This window comes from Ascaphus truei, chromosome 3 (assembly GCF_040206685.1).
Source record: "Ascaphus truei isolate aAscTru1 chromosome 3, aAscTru1.hap1, whole genome shotgun sequence".
NCBI classification, from domain to species: Eukaryota; Metazoa; Chordata; class Amphibia; order Anura; family Ascaphidae; genus Ascaphus; species Ascaphus truei.
In genome coordinates this window covers 65,019,001-65,037,686 of record NC_134485.1, presented here as the reverse complement: position 1 = coordinate 65,037,686, position 18,686 = coordinate 65,019,001, and the positions used below count along the sequence as shown (strand labels likewise).

At 44.8% G+C, this 18,686-nt stretch overlaps 1 protein-coding gene across 1 annotated transcript in view; it reads left to right on the top strand.

Annotated features, from left to right (window-relative positions):
• The first annotated feature begins 649 nt into the window (after nt 1-649).
• The window catches only part of LOC142490646 (cytospin-B-like), a 230,046-nt gene continuing 212,009 nt past the window's right edge, over nt 650-18,686 (top strand). Inside the window, exon 1 of the mRNA XM_075593064.1 lies at nt 650-674. The gene's annotated coding sequence lies outside the window, so the exon portion shown is untranslated. The remainder of the gene's footprint in view (nt 675-18,686) is intronic.

Genomic DNA, 18,686 nt, shown 5'->3' with positions numbered 1-18,686 from the left:
GGCTCCTTGTGACCTTGGGCAAGTCACGTAAAACTAGCAGCGCTATACAAGAACATATTATTATTATTATGGTGCCTATGCTGCAGGCCACTCTACCACACAAGGGGTTAATGCATCTATTTAATGTGCCTGCTTGGAGCTTTTAGGTGCTGACAGGTTTGCATTGTAATTAAGTGTGCAAATTGTAATTATCTATACACAGTGCTCCACACTGACACCCACCACTCATACAGCAATACAACAGCAAGCATAATGACAAACACATCTTCACTGTCTCCATGCTCATGAGTAGAACAAGGGCAGATTAGCATATCTAAGTATTACTCTTGTTGCAATACTGCCCACCAGTGAACGAGTTACACATAAGAAACGCTGCATTTCATCTCTGCAAGGACATGTGGGGGCGCAGATCGTTGCCATGGCAGAGGCTACAGTCCCCAAAACTACCCTGCTCTCTACCACTGCCCCGGCGCTCATGGGAGATGTAGTTTGTGAAGCGCCTGCGGCTGCAGTATCTGAGGCGAGTAAAAAACTGCATCTCCCAGCGTACCATGCGGTGGCCACTGCGGAGGCGAGAGATGGGAGGAGCTCTGCCGCCCTCTGGTGGTTCCAAGGGAGTGTTTCACCCAGCTACCTGTCAGCTGCAGAACAGATCGGGGCTATCACACAGCGAGGTAAGAGGAGACACATGAGTGGGTGACTGATAGAGGCTCGATTACTGTGTGTTTTTAGGGGGAAGATTAAACAAGACCTTTTCATTATAATGTTTCCTCTCTGTTCCTATGATATGCACCACTCAGTCCCTATGATACAGTATGCACCACTCAGTCCCTATGATATGCACCACTAAGCCACACATTATTACGATGGGTACAATATGATATGGAGCCTCTCGTATGTTTCATTTGTAAGGGCAATTTTTTTTTTACATTTCCATTCGTGATATCTGTGCAGTAAGGGGCTCTGTTTTTGTCTGATGTGTATTTATCAGGTCTGGGCATTGGGCACTGGTTTATGCTCTAGTTTAAAAATCTTCACTGTTAGAGAGACCCTGCAGTGCAATTCCAATTCTCTCCGGCAACGAAGGAGTTAAATATATTGGGTTTCTCTCTTCGCTAAAGAAAAGTGTTCATCGTAACACCGCGTAAATTACTTGGTGCTAATTAACACGTCCCCTTACCTTGATAGCCTCAAGTGATATGTATGTATGTATATCTTTATTTATGTAGCGCCATTCATGTGCATAGCGCTATACAATACACGTGACATAATAATATAACACTTAATGAGAATATGCTCTTCCGACATGACAGTAACATTTAGGAAAAAGGAGTGCCTGCCCCGAAGAGCTTACATTCTAAGAGGTATGTAGGAAGAACGTAGAGAGACTGCAGGAAGGTGTTCTGGTAAGTGATATTGTGCTACACTGCTAGATGACATAAGTGTATATGCATAAAATAAATATATTCTACACAGGATAAGGGGTGTTACTATCATTTCACCAGATTAATGTATGAGGGCAAAAGAAATATAAGACTATCCTATTTTTATTTTGTAATGCGATGATACACAGAATAATTGCATCATAACACATTCAAGCAGCAGTGCGTGCTGATCACCGCATTTAAAAAAATGTTTATACTTTAAAAGATTTCTTCTTGCTAATGCCTTTTATCTTTACAATCCAATTTGTTCAAAAGATATAAGCATTTGAAATATTAGGTGTATGGGAGGTTAAAATGGAGCTCTCTCCAGAGCCCAGTGCAGTTTAAAGGTTAGCAGGATAACCTCAGATACAAGAGAAAATCATGTTTTGTAACACCGGGGAAAAAATATTTGTTTGAAAAAAAAAAAGCACAACAGGCTCAGGGGCCACAATATTAACAGTACGTTCCCACCAATCCCACTAATTATTATATGTATATATTTTTTCCTTCTATTGCACGGAAGTCAGGGCACTTATGTGCATAGAAACTTTCAGACAGTGTAATGTATACACTTTATATGCTGGACAACACTTGAAAACTTATTTTAGGGAGATTTGGAATAAAAATGTGAGAGATTGCAACAAAAAAAAAACGTCCATTCATTTGTATTTGGATAAAGGATTATTATTTATTTAGATAAGATCAGAAAAATAATATTTTCCTGCTACAAATCAAGGAGTCTAACTCATAAACAGGGATAATTGGTCTGTATGTTTATAGCATACATCACAATGGCATTTATGGTGTCTGTTAACAGCACCAGCAATTGAGATTTTTCTTTGATAAATCTGGTGCAAAAACTTTTGCACTGGTTTCGCCCCATTTTTGTAGCCAGGAGACTTTAGTAAATAAATCCCAAAGTAATTTGTGCAGGGTTACTTCTGTGCATGGAGCCTGCAGCATCTTGTTCAACTTGTAGCTAAGATTCCACACTCCACTGACCTAGATTGACCTTCAAACTCCTACTTAACTTAGGAAGGGAAATGGTTTCAAATGATGCAGACTGGAATACATGTGTCTCACATATATTCACAGGCTGCATTGCTCTTATAATAGGTTCCTATACGAGGCACAGTGGCGGATTTAGAAAACTGCCACCCTTAGGCACTTGGTGCCGCCCTTCTCCTTCGTGCCGCCCTCCTCCTCCTTCAGCGTCAAATGACGCTGTGACGTCACGTTGGCAAGACAACGTGATGTCACACGGCATGATCATGACGTCACGTTTCCATGGCAACGAGACACTGTGTAACGTCACGTTGCTGTGCCAACGTGACGCCATGTGACGTCGCAGAGTCTTTTGATGCTGAAGGAGGACACCATGGAGGAGAAGGTAAGAAAGTTACAGGGGCCCCACACTCTTCCACAGCAATCAGTGGGAAAGAGAGCGGGGCCTCTGTATATTGGGGAAAAAAGAGGGAAATTTGCCGCCCCAAATATTGATGCCAGGTTTTATTGGGCCTAATGGGAATCTACCACTGGCAAGGCAGCCTTTTAACATGCTCAGTACAATAGCGGAGTTAGACGATTCATGGGCCATATTTATTCAGCAGTGCTACTTCACAAGACACCGCCCAGCACTGCTTAGGAAGTATCACCCTTTACGGCACATTCAGGTGATTTAAGGCGTCTTATGGAGTAACACGCTTTAGTTAATATGATCCTTTACAGTCCATTCAAGTGAATGGGCAGTGAGGAGTCTTCCAGCACAGGTGAAGATGATGTCTTCGGCTAAGCATACCCTTTAAGATGGAGGACGTAGGTCTTCATGGGCAGGCGTCCACTTTTTCCCACTGTGACTGATTTGAGCAAGGGGCTTCGTTAAAGCGCACGGACGTGATCCGTTATACCCTTATTTTGACGGCATCTCTGTTGGGAGCCTTTGTTTCAAGAGAAAAGGGAAGTATCACTGGCACTTGACTTGTGGGAATGGGCCTGAAGATGGGGCTCATCCCCTGAAACCTTGCCCCTGTAACGCAGTGCTCACCACAAACAAGGTGGGAATGGGTATAAATGCCACCCACAGCCACGGGGGCACGTCTGGAGAGTGGATGGTCAGGCAGTCGGGTCGGGATGGAGAGGTTTGAGTAGTCTTGATACTTGCCGAGGTCAGAGGTAGGAGCCGGTAGAATGGTCGCAGTCCAATAGCCGTGGTCAGGAGTTGGAGCCAGTAGAAACGTAGAAGTCCGTAAGCCGTGGTCAGGATTGGAGAGATGCAGAAGGTCAGAGGAAAGCAGGGGTCGGTAAGCCGGAAGTGCGGAGTCCAAGGGTCAAGCCGGGTCGGTAAACAGGAGATCAATCTGTAAGAACAAGGCAACGGGAGACAAGGCTAGGCTAGGAACCAGGAAGTGGGAGAACAAGCGCTACCAGGAACTATGCTCAGCCAAAGTGCAAGTGGCACAGCTGAGCATATATGGGAGAGCAGGACCAATGGGAGAGAGGGGAGGAGTAGAGGTGCGGCCTCAGCGGAGGTACAGATAGGTGGAGTGATGCAGGAGGCAGGTGGGTGTGATGAGGGTTGTTGACGCGCAGCTGGGGAGCAGTGCACACGCGCCACATGATGCTGACGTGCGCCGTAACTGGGGGGCGGAGACAGACTCCGCGATGTCCATAAAGCTCCTGCGTGAGCGTGCGCTGTAAGGACAGCAGGGTTGCGTGAGGCAGCAGGTAAGGAGGGAGTGCGCTGAGGGGGACGCGCTCCCCGATTCCTTACAGCCCCCCTCATATAATTTATTTATACTCCTATTGCTCTTTTGCTCCCTCACTTGACTCCCGTTTTTTTAATCTTTTCTTTTCCCCTACTTTGTTTTCATTCACTTTTTGCTCAGTGCGACCCTCATCATCCTCACAGTGGACAAGTATATTATGATATACAGTTTATTTAGTTTTCTATATACTTTCATAAGCGATTGTCTGTATTCTTTATGTGTAATGTGTTTCTGCACTAGTTTTTTTGTATACCATTATCTGATATATCAGTAAATACACTTTTTTTTTTTTTTTTTTTGACTCACTTATGTCTTTCTGACAATTTTTCTAAATCTTGCTGGGAACTTCCCCTCCTTATTTGTTATTATATCAGAGGGAATAAAGGTCCCTTGGTTATTCCCGTTGCACCTCTCCTTGTAGAACTTTTGCTAATTGTACGCCACAGAAGTTGTGCTGACTGTGCCATAGACTTTTTATTAGTAAAGACTAGCTGAGAGACCCGGCGTTGCACGGGATGTAAATGCGTAATAGGTAGTATTATTTATAAATCGTGGAACAATAGGTGAGTATTTGTTGTAAAGGTTTGGGGGGGGGGAGAAAGGGGAGCGGGGGGGAGAAAGGGGAGCGGGGGGGGAGAAAGGGGAGCGGGGGGGGAGAAAGGGGAGCGGGGGGGGAGAAAGGGGAGCGGGGGGGGGAGAAAGGGGAGCGGGGGGGGGGAGAAAGGGGAGCGGGGGGGGGAGAAAGGGGAGCGGCGGGGGGAGAAAGGGGAGTGGGGGGGGAGAAAGGGGAGCGGGGGGAAAGGGGAGCGGGGGGGGGAAAGGGGAGCGGGGGGAAAGGGGAGCGGGGGGGGGAAAGGGGAGCGGGGGGGGAAAGGGGAGCGGGGGGGGAAAGGGGAGCGGGGGGGGGGAAAGGGGAGCGGGGGGGGGGAAAGGGGAGCGGGGGGGGGGAAAGTGGAGCGGGGGGAAAGGGGAGCGGGGGGGGAAAGGGGAGGGGGGGGGAAAGGGGAGCGGGGGACAGGGGAAAGGGGAGTGGGGGGGGTGGAGAGCAGTGGGCATATGTATTGTCATAATTTATGTATGGGCATTTCCCCCCCCTCCTCCGTGCGTCCGTCCCCCTGCTGGTTCGGCTGGTGGCCCCCCCCCCGTTCCCCGTGACTCCCCCCCCCCCGTGACCTGTGACTCGCGGCTTGCCCCCCCCCCGTTCCCCGTGACTCGCGCTCCCTCCCCCCCCCGGCGCCCGCTTGGTCCCCCGATGTGCCGTCCTGCTGAGTGAGGCGTGCAGGCGGCGGCAGGAAGCGCCCTGTGTGGGCCTGAGACCCGCGCTACCCCCCCCCCCCCGGCGCCCGCTCGATGTGGCGTCCGGCTGAGCGGCGGTAGGAAGCGCTCTGTGTGGGCCTGAGGCTGAGGCGGCATGCGCAGTGGGCCTGAGGCTGAGGCGGGACACGCAGTGGGCCTGAGGCTGAGGCGGGACGCGCAGTGGGGCTGAGGCGGGACGCGCAGTGGGCCTGAGGCTGAGGCGGGACGCGCAGTGGGCCTGAGGCTGAGGCGGGACGTGCAGTGGGCCTGAGGCTGAGGCGGGACGCACAGTGACTTACCTGAGCGGGTGGTAGCGCCGGGGAGGTAAGGGAGCGGCTGGGGTAGGAGGGCCGCGCTTCCCATCCGGAGCCAGTGCAGGGCGGCGCACGTGATGGGGGGGGGGGGGGCGGACAGAGGGGGTGTGTGTGTGTGTATAGAGCTGCTGTGTTGTGTGTGTGTGTGTATAGAGCTGCTGTGTTGTGTGTGTGTGTGTGTGTGTGTATAGAGCTTCTGTGTTGTGTGTGTGTGTGTGTGTGTATAGAGCTGCTGTGTTGTGTGTGTGTGTGTGTGTGTGTGTGTGTATAGAGCTGCTGTGTTGTGTGTGTGTGTGTGTGTGTATAGAGCTGCTGTGTTGTGTGTGTGTGTGTGTGTATAGAGCTGCTGTGTTGTGTGTGTGTGTGTGTGTGTGTATAGAGCTGCTGTGTTGTGTGTGTGTGTGTGTGTGTGTATAGAGCTGCTGTGTTGTGTGTGTGTGTGTGTGTGTATAGAGCTTCTGTGTTGTGTGTGTGTGTATAGAGCTGCTGTGTTGTGTGTGTGTGTGTGTGTGTGTGTGTGTGTGTGTGTGTGTGTGTGTGTGTGTGTATAGAGCTGCTGTGTTGTGTGTGTGTGTGTGTGTGTGTGTGTGTGTATAGAGCTGCTGTGTTGTGTGTGTGTGTGTATAGAGCTTCTGTGTTGTGTGTGTGTGTGTGTGTGTGTGTGTATAGAGCTGCTGTGTTGTGTGTGTGTGTGTGTATAGAGCTGCTGTGTTGTGTGTGTGTGTGTGTGTGTGTGTATAGAGCTGCTGTGTTGTGTGTGTGTGTGTGTTTAGAGCTGCTGTGTTGTGTGTGTGTGTGTGTTTGTGTGTGTGTGGCCCGTCACTCCGCCTCAGGCCAATGAGAGGTGTGCGGGGGCGGGCGGCCCAAGGGACCAATGAGATTTCCCCTAGGGACACCGGACATCCAGGCAGGCAGGCAGGCATACAGTGCTTTCACTAATATAGTATAAGAAAAGATGTATCTCTAATGTATTGTTGCACAATCTGAAGCATTTCAGAAGATAGAAGGCACAGCAGGCAGTGTTGGGTTCCCGCAGTGAGAATATATATGCTGCTTGTATATTAGTAACTCATTGTCTTTCATTGGGATGGGGGCAACTTTTATGAGAAACTAGCTGATATACCCGGCGTTGCCCGGGATGTAAATGCGTAACAGGTAGTATTATTTATAAATCGTGGAACAATAGGTGACTATTTGTTGTAAAGGTTGGATAATAATGTTGAAAAGAAAGATGGAGTAAAATGTAATACGATGTTGTTGTTTAAAAATGTTTTATTGTAAACACACCACAGTACAATATATATGTGGGTGACATAACAGATGTAAAAATGTGAGGCGGCGGGTGGCGCGTGGGTTGTGAGTGCTGTCTGTGAGTGGGGGTCCTGCTAGCGTGTGAGGCGGCGGGTCAGTGATGTCGGTGCGTAGGGGTGGGAGGCAGCAGGTGTGTGGCGGGTGTGTGAGTGGCGGCAGGTGTGTGTCGAGTGTGGTATGCAATTTTTTCCCCCTAAGGATTTTGGAAGTTATGTGATCATGACACAGCTTTTAGAGAGCGACAGTCCCAATCGCCCCAAGAAATGAGCAACAGGGCATGAAGATCACGGAACGTCATAAGAGACTATAGTATGCCGGCTCTTTTGACGTCCAGTGGATGACATAAAAGCACTGGTAGGCGGGGACTCTGGCTCCTTAGTTTACCTTGGAGCGTGTAAACGTCAGAGTTTCCCATTTGAAGTCCTGACTGTAACCATCAAGCTGTTGGGAAACGGGAGATAACAGAACTGTAAAAGTGGTCTTGCTGAGGCCATGGCGGGGTCGGAAGCAGGTATCAAGATGGCCCTGCACCAATGCCAAGTAGCAAAAACCTTACTCTAGATCAACCATAGGCTGCCTGACCAGGCCATTATAACACAAGTAACCAGTTCCTGAAAAGTTTCTACCCAGGCTAGCCTGAGATCATAACATTCAAAACGTGCATTGGCTCTGACTTTTTCTTCTGTATTAAAGCTGCAGTTCCAGCAATATCATATGTGTGTTTAAAAAAAAAAAAAAATCAGTTCTGTACTATGAGAAAATACTTGTAGCATGTAAAAAAAATAAAAAAAAATTTTAAAAGACATTTTTAATGTATTCTAATGTAACAAGCATTTTTGTTCCTATAGCAGTCATTTACAAAGTCACATCCTCTTCCCCTTCTGAAATAGCGTCACCTTTTTGAGCCCTGCCCTCTCTAGCAGTGAACCAATTGGATCTAGAGCCTGTTTGGTCACATGATCTTCCTCACAGAATGTTGGCTGCCATTGCTGCAGAACAGGCCCCGAGATGCATTTAGTGAACCCCCAGCAGAATATTCAGCGATCGATTACAGGAGATCGGATGAATCAGCAATTTAGCTAATCAGTGTATAGATTGTATTGATGAGCATATTGAATGCCGGTTTTTTTTTAAACGACAGCTTGAACTGCAGCTTTAAACTGTTGCACTATCTGACATTGCCAACGCTGCTTACTGAGGAATTAAATGTATATACACATCATTTTTCCCTAATTAAGAGGCTTAAACCCAAGATGGCCAGTCTGTGGTTTTTGCCCAATCGCTGTGCGATGTACCCTTTTGGTTCCTATTAAATAAGTGCCTAAATTGTTTAGTATGAACTTGGAGTAGAAATGTTTCTGGAGGTCATTTAAGATGACTATGAGAATTTTCTTACAATTGCTTTATATCTCCTCCCTCATTAGAGCACCATTGAAATCATTGCGCCGTGCCGTTTTGGTGAAAGCACACTTGTGATTTTAATAGGTTGTTTTGTTGCAGGTCAGCCTGCGTTTGACAGCTATTACAGACATGTTCAATCATACAACAGGTGCCGCAGGTGCTATTTGGATGAATGTTTTCACCTTCATGCGTCTTCAGCCTGTGGGCTCGAGCTTGAAAAGATTAATCAGCGTTCAAGCCCCCCAGCATGCAGTGACAATGACGTTTCTCTTCCAGCTTGTCATGGGTCTGTTCTTGCAGGCTGTGGGGGACTTTAGCTGCATGATTCCAAACGGCACAGGGAGAGGAGCAAGTTCTCTTTGTGAACCTTCCCCCTACTTCTTTTCTCAATCAGATTTCTTTCAAAGCTCAAAGTCCTAGTAGCCTATTTTCAAGCCTTTGACATGAGCATCTGAATTGTCATTAAGACCAAGCAGAACAGAAAAGACTCCAAACTAAAATAAAATAAACCAGATGCCAGTGCAACTGCAACATAATAAACTAGTGCACTATAAGAGGAGGTGTAATTCAATGGGAACCAGATGGGAGGGAGGTTGTGCACAGCCCCCCACTTAAGGCCCACTGGGAGGTGAATGCTGGTACCTGCCCAGTGACCACAGTATGGGCGAACTCTGCTCGGATACGGGAGCACTCAAGTGCCTGGAACAGAGCCTCGCAGGCAAAGGAAGCCTCTCCAGCCAAACGCTGCTTCCTGGGATTGTAAATAACAAGCTTGGCTAATGCCAGGTTGCTTGACTCGTCCTGGATAAATGTAGGTTCGTTGTAGGCTCTGATACCTTTTAGGGCTCTACACAGATTAAATTATAGCTATAGTGAAGTATAGCGCTGTATACTATAGTGTGATCTCAGATTTATTTTGAAACCATGATATTTCACTAGACAAAATGGTTGAATAAGCACATTTTCACTCCCTTAGCCATTCTCCCGCTACCTTTAGGATGTAACATCTATGTACTAACTGGAAACGTAGTTTTTATGTATGGAAGACGTTTGAAGTCACTTACCGTGGCGATATCACTGAGGTGTTGAATTAAAATACGGAACACGAAAAAATAGTTACTTTTTTTTTTTTTTTTTTAATCAGAAACTCAAGTTGAACAAAAGCCGAAATACATACTGGTTATACTAACTCTGGTATATTGCAGCAGTATTTAAGTAACCATCTTTGTGATGTCAAAGATGAGCAGAAATGACCTCACAATATTTTGGTCAATAGTGCTTTTGCTTACCTTATTTGATGAATGAATGATAGTGGCAACAATTGGATAAAGTTGGGTGCTGGTTGTCTCCCATACTGGAAGGGCTGCGCTGCCACCATGCCAAGAGCAACATTTCTAAGGTAGCATTGTACGTGCTAAGTATATGGATGCTCTTTTGGGGCACACTGTTGGTGACAATCTCAGCATGAGAACACCCCCAGATAAACCTCTCAGAGAAGTTTCCATTGCATTTATGAATAGTGCATGATTTATAGAGCCATTGTCTCACTAGGTGGCAGCCTACACATACCTGAAACCTGTGGATTCATTACAGGCACATCCAGCTGTAAGGGATAAAAGGACATGAATGAGTAAACTTTGTATTAAACACTCCAAAGCATTGCGTTGCAGGCTCAGGAGGCATTAAAGAGGTATGATTGTACAGCCCACTAACCTGTGACATTAGCCAAATATATCATTTGACTGTTTTGTTAACTATTTTGACTCTGTAATAGTTTTTTCAGTAATGCTGCGTAGAGGGAGGCATTTACATAGTTACATAGTAGATGAGGTTGAAAAAAGACGTAGGTCCATCAAGTTCAACTTATGCTAAATTTAGACAACAGATACTTTTATCCTATATCTATACTTACTTATTGATCCAGAGGAAGGCAAACAAAAAACCCCAGTGTCATATCATCCAATGATATCTCTTAAGGGGAAAAATAAATTCCTCCTTGACTCCAAGAATTGGCAATTTAGTATATATAAAACCACTGGGTGTTTTACCTGGTAGGCTATGCCTCTGTCATGTGATGTCATAATGCACATTGCCTGGTGGCAGATAGGCAGAGTTAGGCCGAGTCCATAGATGGACAAGCAGCGCTGAGGCGTGCGGACGCTCAGCGCTCAGCCCCTGCATCCTCAATGAGGATGCCTTGAGAGGGGGCTCACGCGAGCGTCCGTAGGCGTGCGGAGGCTTTGGAGTTTTCAGCCGAGCGCCAAGCTGTTCTTCAGCGCGCTGTCGGCTGAAAACATCCAATCAACCTGAAGCAGCGTCAACGTCACGGCGCCGTGACGTCGGCCCCGTGACATTGACGTCAGTGCGTCGCTGGCGATTAACCCAGCGACGTCACTGCCCCGCCTCCAACCACCTCCCCCCGGCTCCCTTCGCGCACGCTGGCTCGCCTGCAAGTCCGTGGAATCGCGCTGACTTAAGCAGGCGAGCCTCAGCGTTAGTGCGCCTCCGCTCTCCCCACCCCTCTATGGCCCGGGCCTTAGATAGCTTTAAAGTTTAGACAGAAAGCAGACAAATAAAGAAGGTAAGTCTGTTGACACGTGAGGAGAAAGCAAGAATGCCGGAGAAGAGAGAGGCAGGAAGAATTGGTGACATCATAAGGTATTAAATGAAAGTGATGCGGGTAGAGAGATGGAGAGGAGGGGGAATGAAGGGGAAAGAGTGGGGAGTGGGGGAGGGAGGGGAAAAAATGGGGAAAAGAGAGGGGAGGGGAAGAGCGAGCAAGAGAAAGTGGGGAAAGAAACAAGTCACAGAGGTAATGCATGTTGATACTGAAGTTTTTAATTAAAAAAATACTCAATTTTTAAGCAGTTCCTAATACCCACCTTATCTGATAATACAGTACAAAGTGGTTTTTATTCTGTGGATACAATGGGAGAGGGAGAACCACAACAAAGAGAAAAGGAACAAGATATTCACACTCAAAGCTTTTGTACAGTTAAACTGCAATTAATTAAACCAAAGTGGAAATGAATAAAGAATATATACTTAACAAAATAAGGTTATTAACTGTTGCCTTAGAAGATGAAACAGTTAGTATTTTGTTATTTTATAACATAAAATTACAGAAGAGTACAAAAGGAACTACTGGTTTATATTTTTATAAGTACACTTTAATTGATAAAAGCTTTGATTGGCGACTACTGTAGATGGCCTTTTGTCCTTCATGTGACCATATGGTTGTAGGTATTAAGATGAATGGTATGCAGTAATGATTTTGTTTTATTGGTTGGATGAGAAGCTTTTGTCGTTGTGTCCTTGTGACGTTGTGTCCTTGTGACGTTGTGATGCAGCAGTCAGCTGAATACACAGCACGGAATTCTAAGAAAGACCACATCTGACAACAATTTCCTTCTCAGTTGCGGGAGAAACACAAGCGTGTGGCAGGTCTCTCTGGATGGGAGGCACTTTCTGTGGCATATTTTTAGTGGTACCATTATATGCCAGAAGAGTTGGATTTCATTTGCAATCCAGTCGTCTCTAGCGCTGAAAAGGGCATATTTACTAAGTGATGCTCTGCCACAGGACCATTTGGCTCCAGAAGACACTTTACAAACCATTCACTTGAACAGACCATAAAGGTGTCTTACGGCAGGGGTGCGCAAACTGGGGGGCGCAAGATTTTCTAGGGGAGGGCGCGGTGGTTACTGAGGCCCTGCTCCCTTCCCCAAGGTATTTAAATTAAATGCCGGGGGAGGCCTCTGTAACATACCGTACATGCTGCCAGCCGGGTCTTCGGCGACGCGTCATCAAATGACGCTGTGGGTCACGGGATGTCACGTGACCTGCAGCGTTATTTGACAACGGGTCATGGAGAGGGGGGGGGGGCGCGATCGCTGGAGCTACAAGGCAGGGAGGCGCAGGTCAAAAACGTTGTGCACCTCTGTCTTACAGAGTCAGAAGGTATCTTATGGAAATCACCAAACCACTAGAGATATTGGCCTTATGCTATGAAGTTCTCTTCAACTTGCTGGGGAAAAATGAACCTCCCTTCGTTTAAATGAAACGAATGATAGAGGGGAAGATGGCTTCACTGCATATTGAATGGTGCCCCCTGAAAGCGGCAGTTCCCCTCTACTCTTTCTTTTTAACCCCCACTTTTGTTTATTACAGGACGGGAACCAGGGAGTCCCGGGAGATGAAAGGCTATGTTCAGCCCCTGGAACTCCCCAGTTCCCGGTATTCTTACCTGTACCAGGGAAAGTAGCGCATTTCAGTCCCCTCTAGGGCAAAGAAATGAGAGGTTCAACTCTCCCTAGTTCTGCGTGCCAACAGGAAGCCGCAAAGTTGCCACATTTACCGGTAAGTGTATTGGTATATTGGTAACCTGGTGGCCAATGGAAATGAACATAATGTGTATGGAAACCAGGGACTTCTGGTTTCCATACTGTGTAACCCTCCTTATCCAGCTCTAAAGGAGGTCACATCCGATGGACTATATACAATGTTATTCCTCAGTCTCTCAGGGCCTTCACAAGGTGTCGGGTAGCTACAGGCTGGGCGTGGATCAAAAGATGGAAAGAAAATGGGTGCCAGGAACGTTTATAAAAACAAAAAGGTTCTTTATTGACATCCGTCCAAACACAGTACAGATATCGACATGCAATGAACTTGACAAACTCGTGGCAAACACTACTGTCGGTACTTAATCCCCTGGTAGTTCCCATTCCTAAGGTGCATGCCTTAGTTGTTCAGTAAAAGAGAGGCATTGGAAACAGCTTGCAGGGAGGCTGCAACGTTCAATGTGAGCGAGGGGCACGTTCCTAACTAAAAACAATAAAGGATGACAGGACACATCTTAATACACATGATGACTATACACAGAAACCTATTATCGGACACAGTGAGAACCCCAGTAAGAACTCTGAAGAACCTGCTTCTTGAACATAAGGGCCGGCTATATATACCCTTACCTCTACATCATACATCACATGATGGGGAGTGGAGTAACCTGAGCGAGCCCACACAGCCCCTTAAGGCAATCAACCCTTTTACAGAACTATAGTAGTCCCCAAGGAGGGGGTTACACTAATGAAAAAAAAATTGAAAATAGGGAGAGGCAGAGGGAAAAGTGCTGCTTTAAAATCTAAGGCTGCGCTTATAGTGACGACGACAGCGATGCGACGTTGCGTCAAAACAAATGCATTGCAGCCATCACGTGCGCTTATAGTAAGCACGAGGCGATGGCTTGGTCGCGATCGCTGGATTTCATCTCAATTGGATTTTTCCAGTGACTGCAGCCTGACGTCGCCATCACGTTGCCGTCTCTATAAGAGTAGCCTAAGGCTGCGTCCATAGTGGAACTCGCTAGCTTCCGTGCGCCTCGGCGCAGCACACGCTCACGTGCAGCAGGAGATATTTCCTGTCCTGAAGGCAGAGGCGTCGGGGAGTCGTGTCAGGGGGTCGCGGCCGTGATGTCACGGAGCTGGTTTGCCCGCATTGGGGGCGAGCCGCTCACGTGACCCGGCCATCGCGCGGGAAATACAAACATGTTTGCAGTACGAAGTGCTGGTCTCCCCGTAGCGCACGTGTATGCGCGCACTGTTCACAAATACATTGTCGTCCTAATCCGTATCCTGCACTATTGACATAGCCTAAGGGCAGAAGTAAGTGAGCTTTGAAGCCTTTGAATTCACACAAAACTTTAATGGATTTGGATTTCAATAAACACTGTAGTATCAGTAAAGTCTACAAGGCTGTCAGTGGTGGAAATAAGTAATAATATCTGCCAATAAGTGATGCCCTCTCCCAATTAGCAATACCATCTTCCAATGAAAGAGACTAATTCTTGCGTGATATTTGTCAGGAGGCCAGATTATTGGTAAAGGTTTTGACTGATATATGAATATAGAGTAATTGGGTAGATGAGAAACAGGAGGGGGTGCAATCGGGCGCTCCAGTGATTAAGTGAATAAACTATAAAGAATGAAAATGAAAGTGGACTCTTATAATACTCTTATTACTATCACAAAACTAGTAACATGCATCAAAATGTGCCGTATTAATACATTAACCACCACCAATAGTGAATACATAAAAATGTGATATAATAATGGGTAACAGCTTCAAGGAAAACCCTCCAAAGATCCGTTCCAGATCTGTATCAGTCTTCTATATCTTCTATATCTTCCAGATGAGGGGAGCGCAAATGGTCCACATTGTATATAAAAAATAAAGAGACTATATTGCACTATATTTTCTTTATTTTTATTTTTTTTATACGATGTGGACCATTTGCGCTCCGCTCATCTGGAAGATATATAATTTGGTAGATGTCTGACCAAAGATGAACAGTTTGTGTAATTGGTAAAATCAGGGAATTTAGGCAACTCATGTTTTCTGGCAGTCTGGACTGTGGGATGTTTTCCACAATATCACAAACAAGTAGTAAGACTGCCACACTAGGGATAGACAACACAAATATGTGGAGTAGAAAACTTTTATTTTTCACCTTTTTGGTCAACAGAATACACAATGTTTCGAGTGGAATCTGCACCCTTCATCAGGTGCATACAGATATACAATCACCATGAAACCTTATAAACATTATAAGCCACACTAACAGGTAAATCAGCATTACTACATTCCCTCTTTTTTCTTCTTATTATTTTTATGTAAAGAAAGTGACAATGTATCATTCTACATTTTTACCAAAGCTGGCAACCGTTTGATGCTCCAGTTATAACTCTGTAAAAATCCTGATTGTGTGCCTAACTAAATGGCCGCCTTTAAGTTTCAATGAATCCTTCAGTCAGTGTAACTTCAGCAGCTACAATGTACAATTCTCAAACTGCTGGGAACATTTGCAGCAAATTGTCATAAACAGGAAGGGGATACAAAGATCTTGCACTGTTTGGGACGTGGGTTACAACCTGCTATAGAAATCAAAGGATGCTTTAAAATGCATTAAAAGATGGAATAAATAAATAAAACAGTCACTATTATCTAATAATACAGAACTGATTTATTAAAAAAAAAAAAAAAGGATTTCACATGTTTTGCTGCTTTAAGTGCATCATGTGGGCTACTGCTAATTTGCATACAACACTGAAACAATTATATGCCCCACTTGTTAATGATAGTAAGTTAATTAACAGGGCCGGCTTGATGGCGTTGCCGATGGTGCCGCTGCGGTTACAGAGGCCCTGCGCTCTTCCCCACAACACATAACCTGATTCCCGGGAGATAGCGCGGGGCTTCTGTGACTCTCTTACCTTCTCCGGCGGCATCTCCCCATGCAGGGTCCCTTATCCTGGCACCACCATGTCAAATGGCGTCGCTTTGCCATGACAGCGGGCTGTCACATGACATCATGCCGCCATGCGACGTCACTTTGCTGTGACAACGGGACGCCCTTTGGCGCTACATTGCCACGACAACATGACGCTGCGTCGTCACGTTATGCCTGCACCGAGCCCTGTGATAATCCCAGTTTGCCTGTAGTATATACAGTACAGCTGCAGGGTGTCTTCATATAATCTCAGTAGGACTATTAATGATTATAGAAATATATATAGAATTAGAAAATACACACTACTAGCAAAACGTTCATAGAAAAGTAAAAAAAAAGTATCAAAAGTTATTATACATGTAAATATATACAACTACAGAAATTGCAGATGTACTGTATACCGAAAAAGCAAATCCTAATTAAGCTTATTTTATTGCAACAGAGAGTCTGGATATATTTATATCCTATGATGTAATACATGGATTCTCAGATAAACCTCTTATTTTATCAGATCTTTCTACTCTGATAATCAGGAATAGATCAAAACACATTTTTAAATGTATATACAATATATAGGCCATACGAGGCATACAATAGCACCTACATTGAAATAACCCCCCAAAAACATTTGAAACTCCAGTCCTCATTAAACCCTTTAGGGTTAAAAACATTTCTCTTTGCAGAAGATATTGTGTTTCAGTTCTTCCTCTTACAGAACAAAAACTAAACACCTTCCAGGAAGAGAGCGGTTTCGGATTGATAAATTGGATTGTGTTGTGTATTCTGCTGACCTAAACGTGAAAATAAAGGAGCTGAGTTTTCTACTCTATATATTGTGTTGCGTACCCCTGATGCGACAGTCCTACCACTTGTTTGTGCTAGACTGACTGCGAGATGACTTCGGAACTGCCGGGACTGCCAGTAACGGGAGAGAAATAAGGCAGCTATCTCTTTTAATGTAAGAGACCATTTAACCCTGGACACAGACATCCTGTAAGAGAGCAAGGAAATAATCAAACGTGTTTTCCACACTACTGCAAACCAGATACACAATACTGTAAGTATAAGGGAGAGGTAACAACTAAAACCCTGAACTGTACAGAGTACATCAAAGAATACTCTCCCACAGTGAGAAGGGGGGGAGAGTAATGAAGGGATATTGTCAGAAGATACGTTTTTTTAAAAAAAGATCTGCTTTGCTATTGGAATATGTATGTGAGGGTTGGTTTAGGGACAGATGTGGGGATTGCAGCAACCTCATATTACAAGGTCCCATCTATATAGCAATTTAATTTCTACTGTATGTAGATGGGACCTTGTAATAGGAGGTGTCAGGGTAACTGCCTTCAGCTTTAGTTCCCTGAGGCTAGAGTAATACACAGGAAAGCAAAGTAAAAACTGTGTGAGTATTTTTTTTTACATTTCTTTTTAAAACTAATATTATGCATAAGAGATTTTGTTGTTCTCCACCCAAAGGCAGATTTATCTTATGTGCAGTCACTATATACAGCATGCCTTTATTTTTAACTAAATTGAGTAATATGGATTGCATCTTTAAAAGTCGGCTACACCGTTTTTAAGATTTCTCCCCTTATATGTTAACAAATTGCATCTGTACAGTAATAGGATCCACACAAAATGAAACATAAACGTAAATGTTTGAGTCTTATCTACTGTTCAGGAGGGGGCCATCTTTGACCTGTGAATGCCATGCTTAAAGCAGCAAAATATGTGAAATGTTATATGGTTTAAAAAAACAAAGAAACAAAAAAATCCAGTTCTGTAGTATTAGATAATAGTGACTGTTGGTTTTTAATTTTTTTATTCAGATAATGCATTTTTAATCAGTTTTTACTTTACAGTTTATAACTTTACTGTTTGGGATAATGAGTTGCCAATGTTCCCAGCAGTTTGATCTGTAAACGGTGACAATAAATAATGTTACATTATTAATATAAGGATACATTGTAGCTGCTGAGATACACTGACTGAAGCAGCCATTATGTTAGTCACATACTCTGGATTTATTTATTTATTTTATTTATAAAATGTTTTACCAGGAAGTAATACATTGAGAGTTACCGCTCGTTTTCAAGTATGTCCTGGGCATAGTTAATATGACAAATAATGCATGGTTAAAAATACAGTTACATAAATGAACAGGGTATACATTATATACAAGACATTGCATGCACAGTTAAAGATAATATATATTATGGGCGTATGAAACAGTTACAGACCAGATTAAAATGTGTGACAGCCTTAGTTTTGAAAGAACTTAAACTGGTGGTGGATGTGAGAGTCTCCGGTAGGTTTTTCCAGTTTTGGGGTGCACGGTAAGAGAAGGAGGAACGGCCGGGTACTTTGTTGAGCCATGGGATCATGAACAGTTTTTGGGAGTCTGATCTCAGATGATGAGTGCTGCATGTGGTAGGAGTGAGGAGCTTGTTCAGGTAGCCGGATAGCTTGCTCAGAAAATATTTGAAGGCAAGGCAGGAAAGGTGAACTTTGCGCTTAGACTCGAGTGATGACCAATCTAGTTCTGAGCATTTCGCAGTGATGTGTGTTGTAGTTGCATTGGAGTTGTACAGATTTATAACAGGAGCAACAAACGCTTGCCAATTTATGTAAGTATGTAGAATTATACATTGTTGCATGCTTTACATATAAAAAATAAGATGAAAAAAGTTGGAAAGTAGTATTGCTGCTTTCCAAAGTTTTCTAAATTGGACATTTCACTAAAACCCCTAACCGTGGTGGAGATACATTTGTTTTAGTATTCTAGTGAATCCAAAAAAAAGTCCTAAATCTGTTATAGAACAGTAACAACCAATGGGTACTGCAAATGCTTACAGGAGCAATTCCCCCTGCTTGTTTTGGTACC